The 7,645-nt window shown below is 41.6% G+C and overlaps 1 pseudogene; it reads right to left on the minus strand.

Moving 5' to 3' along the window:
• Positions 1–1,646: 1,646 nt before the first annotated feature.
• On the minus strand, positions 1,647–6,752 carry LOC140221166 (uncharacterized; annotated as a pseudogene).
• Positions 6,753–7,645: the final 893 nt, after the last annotated feature.

Genomic DNA, 7,645 nt, shown 5'->3' on the forward strand with positions numbered 1-7,645 from the left:
AAAGGAGACGACAATCACCATCTGCATCCGGAAACCGTCTCGGAGCCGCGTCAACTTCGAGACACAGTATGGGACTCAACCCAAAGCTTTAGACGCTTCACCCGCCGCCGTTCCTCGATCACATTATTCAATGTGGTTATATAATTTAATTTGACCAACGTTTACGTACAAGTAAGAGACTCTGCTGCCTTTTTAGCTTTTTTACCAGGTCCCGGCCGGTATCACATGCTATGCGGCTAGTACTGTTTGATATCTGATACGCTGTATGTTTTTTCCTTGGGGGAGACACGCGTATGGTTTGATTGTACACGCCAGTGTCATGGACAGTGTGATGACTAGGGGCTCTGCAAATGTGAGATATTTTTGTTTGGTCCATGAACCATGCGCCATAGCATCGTATAATATTTTTTGAAAATATATTAAATATATGCTCATTAGATAAGGATAAACTAAAATCCATCTTCCCACATTACGGACAGCATGCATGTGAAAGAAGTCACTTAGCTTTCGTGCCACCAAGGTATATCAGACGGGCAAACATTCTAAAATAGAGGTAGTATCCACGGTAGAAAAAGGAAACAGTATCAGTAAAAACTGGAGCGCGATCCGAGATTTCCGTACGGAGACTTATAACCGATGAGTAACGGAAACTTTGACCAATGACATTTCAATAGTTTAAAATGAGACTAAAAGTTGCGCACATCAATTTCTGTGAATATTTTGAAAACAATGGATTTGGAATTACACCTGAAATATAGAGGATGCTCTAAAAATAGTGCACTACAAAATATAAGCTATATCGTTCATAGTGTAACCAGGGGTTATATGGAATTGCGATATATGAGCTGGGCAAACATTTAATTTGGAAATTGAGGTAGTATCTTTAGTAGAAGAAGGAAAGTAACCATAAAATCTGGAGCGCAATCCGAGATTTCCGTAGAGACTTACAACCGATGAATAACGGAAACTTTGACCAATACATTTCCAAAGTTTCAAATGAGACTAAAAGTTGCGCACATCAATTTCTTTGAATATTTTGAAAACAATGGATTTGGAATTACACCTGAAATATAGAGGATGCTCTAAAAATAGTGCACTACAAAATATAAGCTATATCGTTCATAGTGTAACAAGAGGTTATATGGAATTGCGATATATGAGCTGGGCAACATTTAATTTGGAAATTGAGGTAGTATCTTTAGTAGAAGAAGGAAAGTACCCATAAAATCTGGAGCACGATCCGAGATTTCCGTAGAGACTTACAACTGATGAATAACGGAAACTTTGACCAATACATTTCAAAAGTTTCAAATGAGACTAAAAGTTGCGCACATTGATATGAACCCGCTAGGGTTGATTCCCGATCTTTCGATGAGAGGCGTGGGATAACTCGATTGGTCGATGGAGACGACGTTCACGGCCCGACTACAGCCTTCCAAGCTGCGCCTTAGCAACCGATACACCATCTCCAATGGCTGCCGCGATCTTGTGGAGCGCGTCACTCGGCCACTAGGGCACTCGTCCTGCAAGCAATCGAAGAACTAGCAAGAACAAGTATAACAAGTACTGAATTTACTAGATGAAGATGAAGGTTTCCAACTCAATCTCAATACGGTGGGGTTCCGAAGACAGCAAGACGGGCGGCTGATCCAGCACGCGCGCTTACAAGCAAGTAGCGAGAGCTAAACTTGATCTAAACAAAACCCAATTTGTTTGTGGCGGCTCTAATCCTTATTAATGCCTAGGAGGATGACCAGGAGGGTGTTGGGGTGAAGTACTTGAACGCCCCAATCCATGTCCGTATGCGACCGTGGTGACCATCACAAGTTGGTACTGTCCTGGAGTCCGAATCCAGCCTGCGCGAGTCCGTTTCCCTTTCGGTCTTCTCCATGATTCCTAACCAAAACAAGAGTGCACGCATCTCCATGGTCTAAATAGTATGGACATGAACTCAAGAGTGAACTTACTTGATGATTAAGTTGACGAGCACGGGCGCGAGTTATAGGACCAAAAACTGATACTTGTGTAGGTATGGATGTATCGTTGGTGTTGATGTCCTCATCATCCTCCCCTTCTTGCATTTGAGTCGTCCTCGACTCAAGCTCTTCTTCTTCTCCCAAATATGGCTTCAAATCTGCAATGTTAAATGTGGGACTAACCCCAAAATTGGCAGGCAGATCGAGCTTATATGCATTATCATTAACTTTCTCCAACACTTTAAAGGGTCCATCAGCCCGAGGCATCAATTTAAACTTTCGCAATTCAGGAAACCTATCCTTTCTCAAGTGCAACCAAACTAAGTCGCCAGGTTCAAATATTAGTTTCTTTCTACCTTTATCACCGGCAAACTTATATTTAGCATTCATACGCTCTATGTTTTCTTTAGTTGTTTCATGCAGTTTTAACATCAATTCAGCACGCTTAGTAGCATCAAAATTTAATTTTTCAGAAGATGGCAAATGCATCAAATCAATAGGAGCACGAGGCAAGAAACCATATACAATCTGAAATGGGCACATCTTTGTAGTAGAATGCAGCGAACGATTTTAAGCAAATTCAATGTGAGGCAAACAATCTTCCCACATCTTAATGTTCTTCTTTAAAACAGCCCGTAACATAGTAGACAAAGTTCTATTGACAACTTCAGTTTGACCATCAGTTTGGGGATGACATGTAGTAGAAAATAAAAGCTTAGTTCCTAGTTTTCCCCATAAAGTATTCCAAAAATGACTAAGAAATTTAGCATCACGATCAGAAACAATGGTGTTGGGCACACCATGCAAACGAACAATTTCTCGAAAGAACAAATCAGCAATATGGGTAGCATCATCAGTTTTATGACATGGTATGAAATGTGCCATTTTAGAAAATCTATCAACAACCACAAACACACTATCACGGCCCTTCCTAGTCCTTGGCAAACCCAACACAAAATCCATAGAAATATCTTCCCAAGGAGCACTAGGAACAGGTAGAGGCAAATACAAACCGTGTGGATTTAATCGTGACTTAGCCTTTTGGCAAGTCGTGCAACGAGCAACAAACCTCTCCACATCTCTTCTCATCTTTGGCCAAAAGAAATGACCAGCAAGGACGTCCTCCGTTTTCTTCACTCCAAAATGCCCCATCAAGCCACCTCCATGCGCTTCCTGTAGCAATAACAAACGAACGGAGCTAGCTGGAATGCATAGCTTGTTAGCTCTAAACACAAACCCATCACTAACGATGAATTTGTTCCATCCTTTTCCATCTTTGCAATGCAGCAACACATCTTTAAAATCAGCATCATTAATATATTGGTCTTTAATTGTTTCTAATCCAAAGATTTGTAATCAAGTTGATTCAGCAAAGTATATCTCCTAGACAAAGCATCAGCAATAACATTCTCTTTCCCTTTCTTGTGCTTAATAACATAAGGAAAAGATTCAATAAATTCAACCCACTTAGCAAGTCTACGGTTCAAATGTCCTTGACTACGAATATGTTTCAAAGATTCATGATCAGAATGAATAACAAATTCTTTGGTCCACAAATAATGCTGCCATGTTTCTAATGTGCGAACAAGAGCATACAACTCCTTATCATAAGTAGAATAATTTAGAACAAGCCCGCTCAATTTTTCACTAAAATATGCAACAGGTTTGCCTTCTTGTAACAAAACACCACCCAATCCAATTCCACTAGCATCACATTCAAGCTCAAAAGTCTTATTAAAATCAGGGAGTTGGAGGAGGGGTGCATGTGTCAACTTATCTTTCAGCATGTTGAAGGAGTTTTCTTGTACTTTGCCCCAACTAAAAGGCACTCCCTTCTTCGTGAGCTCAGTCAATGGTGCAGCAATGGTGCTGAAGTCCTTCACAAAACGGCGATAGAAACCAGCAAGTCCTAGGAAACTCCGCACTTGCATGATAGTCTTCGGTACAAGCCATCCCTGTATAGCTTCTACCTTAGCTTGATCAACCTCAATTCCCTGTGGAGTCACAACATAACCAAGAAAAGACACTCGATCGGTGCAAAAGGTGCACTTCTCAAGGTTACCAAATAAACGCGCATCTCGTAAAGCATTAAAAACAGCACGTAAGTGATCAAGGTGGTCATCCGTAGATTTGCTATAAATCAATATATCATCAAAATAGACCACAACAAATTTTCCAATGAAAGCACGAAGAACCTCGTTCATTAATCTCATGAAAGTACTAGGTGCATTTGTTAACCCAAAAGGCATGACTAACCACTCATATAAACCAAATTTAGTTTTAAAAGCAGTTTTCCATTCATCTCCTAATTTCATACGAATCTGGTGGTACCCACTACGCAAATCAACTTTGGAAAACACAACAGCACCACTAAGTTCATCAAGCATGTCATCCAATCGTGGAATAGGGTGTCGATATCGAATGGTGATATTATTGATAGCTCTACAGTCAACACACATACGCCATGTTCCATCTTTCTTAGGCACTAAAATAACCGGAACAGCACAAGGACTAAGAGACTCACGCACATAACCTTTGTCGAGTAGTTCTTGCACTTGTCGCTGAATTTCTTTCGTTTCTTCCGGATTTGTCCTGTATGGCGCACGGTTTGGCAAAGATGCACCAGGAATAAGATCAATTTGGTGCTCAATCCCTCGTATCGGTGGCAGCCCCGTGGGGATCTCACTTGGAAACACATCAGCATACTCCTGCAAAATGTTAGCAACAACAGGAGGCAAAGAATGCTGCATGTCATGAACCGAAATCAAAGCATCCTTGCATACCAAAGCATAGGCAACAGAAGTGGAAGCAACCAATTCATTAATATCAGATTTAGTAGCAAGCAAGCAATGTCCTTTCAATCTGATCTCATCTTTCTTACTACTAACAGATTTGACATTTTTTTCGCTCTCGGTTTTAGTTTTCTTTGCTTTAGCAACATCATCACGTACAATAGCTTCAGGAGACATAGGAAGCAAAACAATTTTCTTATCATGGTGTATGAGAGAATACTGATTTGATCTACCATGATGCATACAATCCGTATCAAATTGCCATGGTCTACCTAGCAGAATATGACAAGCTTCCATAGGCACAACATCACATTCAACAACATCATGATATGATCCAATAGCAAAATTAATTCGCACCAGTCTCGTTACCTTAACCTTACCGCTATTGTTGAGCCATCGAATATGATATAGATGTGGGTGCGGTTTGGTTGTAAGTGCAAGCTTCTCCACCATATCGCTGCTAGCCAAGTTGTTGCAGCTACCTCCATCAATTATCAAATGGCACGAACGCTCTTTAATGACACACTTTGTTTGGAACAGTGTATGCTGCTGATTTTGCTCCGCCTTCTCCATTTGTGTGCTAAGCACACGCTGCACAATGAGGCTCTCATAATGATCTGCATCCTCTGCACCAATCTCTTCTTCTGTTTGTTCCTCACTACCTGCATGGTCAGCAGCAAGCAAACCAAGTGTATCTTCATCAAAATCACTAGCAGAGGAATACCCACCATCTTCTTTGACAACCAAAACACGCTTGCTAGGACAGTCACGCTACACGTGTCCAAAGCCCTTGCATCGATGGCACTGAACATCTCTTGTTCTACCCGTGGATGCAACCGAAGTGGTACTAGTGGCTGGTTTCTGGGCAGTCTTGGTTGCTGAATTTGTGGGAGGAGCACGTTGCTTGTCGCTGGACAGAGATGGTGGTGCCGGCCGACTCGGAGAGTGAGCGGGTGGAGGTGCACGTCCGGTCAAAGAAGTAGTCGTACGCGGCTGCCATGATGTAGATTTTCCTGCAGAAATATTAGTCTTGGTACTAGCACGTCGCCCCTGCACTTCCCTTTCAGCTTTACAAGCAAGACGAAACAAACGGGTTACATTAGTATAATCTTTATAAGCAAGGATGTCCTGAATTTCACGGTTTAAACCACCCAAAAATCTAGCCATAGCAGGTTCCTCACCCTCCTCTAAGTTACAACGCAGCATACCCATTTGTAACTTCTGATAATATTCTTCTACACTTTTAGCACCCTGTCTCAATTGTTGCAACCTATTTAAAAGATCACGTGCATAGTAAGAAGGAACAAATCTAGCTCGCATGACCCGTTTCAAAGCATCCCATGTTTGTGGCATGTTATTAGGATTTTTCTTGCCATGTTCTATCCACCAAACAGAAGCAAAATCAGTGAACTCACTAGTAGCAGCCCTAACACGTGTATTTTCAGGAAACTCATGACATGCAAACTTTTGATCAACAGCAATTTCCCAAGTAATATACGCATCAGGATCATATTTACCATCAAAAGGAGGTATCTTAAATTTTATCTTACTGAAAGCATCATCATTATTATGTACCTCGCGTCGTCGATAACCACCCATACCTCTGCGATTATTGCGTAGTCGTCGGCGATCATGAGCATCTGGGTCATCTTGTTCAGTATCAGCATCCCAATTGTCCTCGACACCTTTCATCCTTGTTGTTATCTCCATCATGTCCATTAGTGGTTTTGGCGTGCATCTCATCAAAGCGCCTCAAAATAGCAGCAAGGCTTTTGTCAATACGAGCGACTGACGTCTCCAGCCCTGTAAGCTTGGTGTTGGTGGCAAGCTGCGTGGCCTCCAACTGCCCAATCTTCTCATTCGTCACCTGCAAATCATCATTGAGCCCCTCGACGTGCCCCTTCACTAGCTTTTCAAAATGTTGTATGATGCCCTTGGTGCGGGGAGAATGTGGCATATTCTGACTATCCTCTGATCCTGTCATGGTTAGACAAACAAAGGCAACAAGAAAATAGGTGAAGAAATAAAAACCCTACAGCTATTAGGATGTAGCTACTGCAAGGCGCTCACTCTCAACCCGTTACACAAGCTCTTACCAATTCTTACCTTGCTCAACAGGAGGGACGGCTACCAACAAGTCTGCAACCGTGGAATGAAGTGTATCGGTGCCGCAACAACAGGACCTGTCAAGCTGTAGTCGAAATATATGGAGCTATAGGTGGGCTGAAGCAAGGAAGTACTAGAACCACGTTAGTTGTAAGCAAATTGAACAAACGCTCAACAACGTTATTGTGCTGGTCCTAGGCTAGTACGTGCTAGAGACGCGAGCTTGGACACAAACAAAGTCACTAAGCTGCAGCAAGGAAGGATCACAAGGAGAGGAAAAACAACAAAAGAAAAAACCTTCTCTTCTTCTTTATTGTTCTTTTCTTTCTTTCTTTCTTTCTATTTTTCTTTTCTTTCTTTCTTTTCTTTCTGTTTTTCTTTTCTTTTTTTTTTCAAGTAGCACAGAGCTCAAATTTTGCAACAAGATATAACAAGCTACTTACAATAATTAAATATTTCCTTGGGAAGGGTGATTCAGTAGCAAAGTCAAACAAGTGGCTGTTTTGCAAATCCAGCAGATACGCAAATCTCCAGGGTGATTCCGAAGTGCTCAAAAAGAATTTGGGACCAAGGACAGATCCGTTGGAAAGAGGATAAGTTCAGGTTTCCAGATTGTATTCAAACTCCCTATTCGGACTCCTGATAATGGAAATATGGTGTTTTTCTTTTCAGGATAAAACAGGACTCCGAATCGAATTCTGATTTGAATTTGTGGGATTTCCTTTTTGGAGATGGAAGTATGGATGTGGATGAAACGTCCAAGGATGTGGT

The sequence above is a fragment of the Setaria viridis genome, chromosome 9 (genome assembly GCF_005286985.2).
Source record: "Setaria viridis chromosome 9, Setaria_viridis_v4.0, whole genome shotgun sequence".
In the NCBI taxonomy this organism is placed as follows: Eukaryota; Viridiplantae; Streptophyta; class Magnoliopsida; order Poales; family Poaceae; genus Setaria; species Setaria viridis.